Source organism: Orycteropus afer, unplaced genomic scaffold (genome assembly GCF_000298275.1).
Source record: "Orycteropus afer afer isolate SDZICR_OR568_19922 unplaced genomic scaffold, OryAfe1.0 scaffold00011, whole genome shotgun sequence".
NCBI lineage: Eukaryota > Metazoa > Chordata > Mammalia > Tubulidentata > Orycteropodidae > Orycteropus > Orycteropus afer.
In genome coordinates, this window is record NW_006921598.1 from 11,253,299 (window position 1) to 11,257,910 (window position 4,612).

The 4,612-nt window shown below is 37.4% G+C and overlaps 1 protein-coding gene across 1 annotated transcript in view; it reads right to left on the reverse strand.

Annotated features, from left to right (window-relative positions):
* The window catches only part of ORC3 (origin recognition complex subunit 3), an 80,489-nt gene extending 76,336 nt beyond the window's left edge, over positions 1–4,153 (reverse strand). Inside the window, exon 1 of the mRNA XM_007950980.2 lies at positions 4,102–4,153. The gene's annotated coding sequence lies outside the window, so the exon portion shown is untranslated. The remainder of the gene's footprint in view (positions 1–4,101) is intronic.
* Positions 4,154–4,612: the final 459 nt, after the last annotated feature.

The window sequence follows — 4,612 nt, forward strand, 5'->3', positions numbered from 1 at the left end:
CCACCAGCCACTCCTCGGAAGGAAGGTTGGGCAATCTACTTCCATAGTGATACTGCCTTGGAAACCCAAGGAGGGGTTGCTATGAGTCAGGTGCGACTCAACGGCACATAACAACAACAACAGTCAATCTGATTCCTGTGTATTCCATCTGGCAAAGATGACAAATGATATTTGCAATGAATAAGTGGTTGGTCTTGCAAAATTCTATTATGTGATCTCTGGTGTCATTTCTATCACCCAAGGCCGTATTTTCCAAGTACTGGTGATTCTTCTTTGTCTTCAACTTTCACATTCCAATCACCAGTAATAATCAATACATCTTGATCGCATGTTTGGCCAATTTCAGACTGCAGATCTTGGTGAAAGTCTTCTATTTCCTCATCTTTAGTTTTTGTGGGTGGTATGTAAATCTGATTAATAGTAGTATTAACTCTTCTTTCTTGTAGGTGTATGCATATTATCCTATCACTGACAGCACTGTACTTCAGAATACACCTTGCAACATTATTTGTGATGATGAATGCCATGCCACTCCTCTTCAATTTGTCATCCCTAGCATAGTAGATCATATGGTTGTCTGATTCAAAATGACCAAAACAAGTCCATTTCAGCTCAGAAATGCCGACCATATCAATTTTTATGCATTCCATTTCATTTTTGACAACTTCCGATTTTCCTATATTCACACTTTGTACATTCCATGTTTCAATTTTTAATGGATATCTGCAGCTGTTTCTTCCCATCTTGAGTCATGCCACTTCAGCCAACGGAGGTCCCAAAAGCTTTGCTCCATCTATATTAAGGTTGTGTCGACTCTGAGGTGTCAGCTCTTTCCCAGTTATATTTTGAGTGCCTTCTGATCTGATGGGCTCATCTTCCAGCACTATAGTGGACAATGTTTCAGGGATATTCATAAAGTTTTCCAGTAATAGATGAGACAGTGTTTCACTGCTGTTCATCAGGTTTCCAATGGCCAATACTTTGAAAAGTGGATGACCCTTTCCTTCTTCCAATTCTATCTTAGTCTGGAAGCTCCACTAAAATCTGTCCACCATGGGTGACACTGCTAGTATTTGAAATACCAATGGCACAGCCTCCAACCTCACAGCAACACGTAAGTCACCACAGTATGACAAGCTGACAGACAAGTAGTGACTGACATGCAGTATACTACCAATAAATATTAGTACTTTTATTAACTATATTACTGATAGGAGCTCTGGTAGCATAGTGCCTAAGGCACTTGACTGCTAACCAGAAGGCTGGCGGTTCAAACCCACCAGCCATTCTTCAGAAGGAAGGCTGAGCAATCTACTTCCATAGCGATACTGCCTCGGAAACCCAAGGAGGGGTCGCTATGAGTCGGGTCCGACTAGACGGCACATAACAACAACAAAATATTACTGATAAATAAGATGTCACTGTATCCCACGTGTCTTTCATGGGAAATAGAATAAGTCTTGAATTTTTATCTGAAAGTGAACTATTTCTATTAAGTTTAGCAATCTCCAACATTAAAGAAATTTGTTCATAAGTCAATCACTTAAAACTAAATAACTTATAATGTACATTTCCTTTGTTCTCTATTTCCAAAAACACTGTGGTTACCTTTTGTTTGGCGAGTGTAAGGGAAGGAAGGAGGGCAAGGAGCAGAAAAAAACTTCAGGTTTGAGACAAAGTTTTCAAGGGTGTAATGCTGTAAACCACTGGTTTTCCCATTAATCAGAAACTTAATTCTTAAGTCATACTTTCTTTCTCCCTATCCAATACGGATTATTATTTTATTATTTTCTCCTTGGCCACAGGTCTCTTATCACTGAATGTCTGTGTTATGTGACAATTCTAAAAAATTCTACTTTTTATATGTTATTATTTTTTTTACTTAGTCAAAAAGTAGTATAGTTCAGTTTTTCTTTCTTCATTCAAAATTATTATAAGGGTATGCTCAATTATACTTCATAATCTGTTCCATTAGATTAACCTTTACAGCACTGAACAGAGTATAAATATACTCAGTAAGCCCATGAGGAGATTTCAAAAACACCAATGCTAGGGCCCAACTCCGAGATACTCTGATTCAATTGGTCTAGATCTGGGCACTGATATTTTTTAAAAGTTTCCCAAGTTGAAATCTGAATAAGGTGAGTCGAATGTACCAGTATCAGTTCCCTGATTCTGATACTGTACTACAGTTATACAGGTTTATCAATGGGAAACAACTGGGTGAAGGGTAAAGGGGACCTCTCTGTAATATTTCTTGCAACTGCATATCATATGAATCTATAATTATTTCAAAATAAAGTTATAAAAAATGTTCCCTAAGTAAGTCTAATGTTCAGCTAGGATTTCAAACCACTGCAAATAAACACTTTCGGATTTGTTTGATGTGAAATCTCATTAGCAAATTGATTAGTAAACAGATATCTGAAGATAAATGAAGAAACTGAAGACAGTATCTATTCTTTTTCTTTAAATTTATTATTTCTTTAAATTTCATTGAGGTATAATTATAAATAAACACACCTATTTTAATACTTCAGTATGTTCTGACAAAATATATACTCATGCAATCACCACCTCAATCAATAATCACTTTATTACTTCAAAAAGTTCCCTAAGTTCTTTCCAGCAGGGTTTCAGTCATAGCTGACAAAGTAAAACTGAAACGGACTTGAATTTGTAAAATGTGGGTGTACCAGAACAATAACCAGGACTGGAGAAACGAGGGTCAATGCCCTACTACAAATTTAATCTCTCTCTTGGAAAACAAAGGCAGTGTGTATGTTCCATAGCAAAAAATCTCTTGATTGAAAAAGTCAGAAACAACAGCACTAAACTCAAACAAAGATGGAGGCCGACCGTACCACTTTGAAAGTGTGTTGCTCTTCACAGACCTGGCAATAATTCAATCTTCTACATAAAACTTCTAAAAGGGCTCACGGCACCTCTTCTTTTGAGTCTCCCATTCCACACCCTCAATCTATAATTTTTCCCGTTCCAGTTAAAAATTCAGGTCTGTTCCAATTTTGCTATGTCAGCCATGACTGAACTGGTTCCAAATGGTTCAAAGCTGTGGTGCAGTGAATTACTTAGTATGGTCCATTCCGTGATGTATTGCAAATCCTATCCTTTCTGCCTATGGTTATCGTCCCAATTTGCATATGCTGTCCATTATGTCAACCAGGGCAGATTAGGGTGGGCTGTATCCTGAGTAACTGCCTTAATAGAAGGTGTGACTAAAGTCACCACCCTTAGTTTCCTTCTGGGTATAGTCTTTTACCAATATATATGAATGCTCTGGCAAAGTTCTCTCTCTTGCTCTGGATCTTGCATCTGGCTTGTCATCATCTGACTTCTGGACTTGGGAGTTGAGCCAGCAGCCTATCGTTTGACCTGATTACTCACTTCCACAGCCTTGTAAGCGAGTAGCCTATCATCTGACCTGCTGACTTGGGTTCATCAGCCCCTGCAACCATGTGAGTGAGGAGAATCCTACAGAATGATGCCTGACCTACAGATTTAGGACTTGCCAGTCTCTATAATCATGTGAGGCATTTCCTTGATGTTTGGTGAGTTTTGTGAGACATGACAGTGAATTATGGAACCCTAAGATGGGAGGGAGAGTACTAAGGACAGGAGGAGATGTTAATGTTAGAAATGATGGAGTGGTACAGTTGTTTGGAAAAGTCAGACATCCTTTGGTCATTGGAAACCTCTGTTTCATAGGGATCTGCCTTGTGCTGATCCTTCTAAGAGAAATTATTCATGCAGAAGCCCTGTTTTTTATTCAATTCCCATCTCACCCCACACAACCACTAATCTACTTTTAAGACAGTCTCTTTTAAAATATAGCTAACATTTCGTTAGAAGGAAATTTACTTTTCAATTTGTCTTCTGGTAGTGTATTTGGATTCTCCTTTGGATTAGAATCCTCGGCTATACCTTTATCCATTTAATCTATGCCTTAGAACATAACTGCTACATCAACATGGTAAGCCATGCTTAGACAAGATAATCAGTAAATTAAATTTAGGGTCAGTTCTTAACATTTAAGAAGATTTAGAAGGAAAAGCTAAAAAATTTGATACTAAGACATCTTACCTATTGGCACAGAGATCTTTCTCTTCTTAAAATTTGGCTTAAAAACAAAGCAGCCCTTTAAAAAGAAAGGAAAAAGTATAAAGTCCAAGTAGCCAAGGATCAAACAAACCTGATTAACCAAACACTTAAAGATAAGCATATTAAAAAAGTCTTTAAAGTTCTGAGCAATTACATCTCTTCTATCTGTATTAAAACTCTCTGCCGTGGAGTCGGATCCGACTCATAGTGACCCCTCTTTGGGTTTCCAAGGTGGTATCTCTACAGTCTATCTGTATTATAGAAGGAAAATTCTTAAACAACAGGGGATTATCCATTTCTTTCCCCATCTTTGACTTTGCTCTTTGGGACCTGATCTAAGAGTCAGACAAAGAAAATAAAAGCCAATAAAATTTAAACCCAGAAAGATTTCATTTTCTAAAACTTAAGAGGAGAAAATACATTAATATTACACACTAAAAGAAGATCAAGGTCAAAACTAGTAACATTCTCCTAATACAAAAGAAGTTATTTA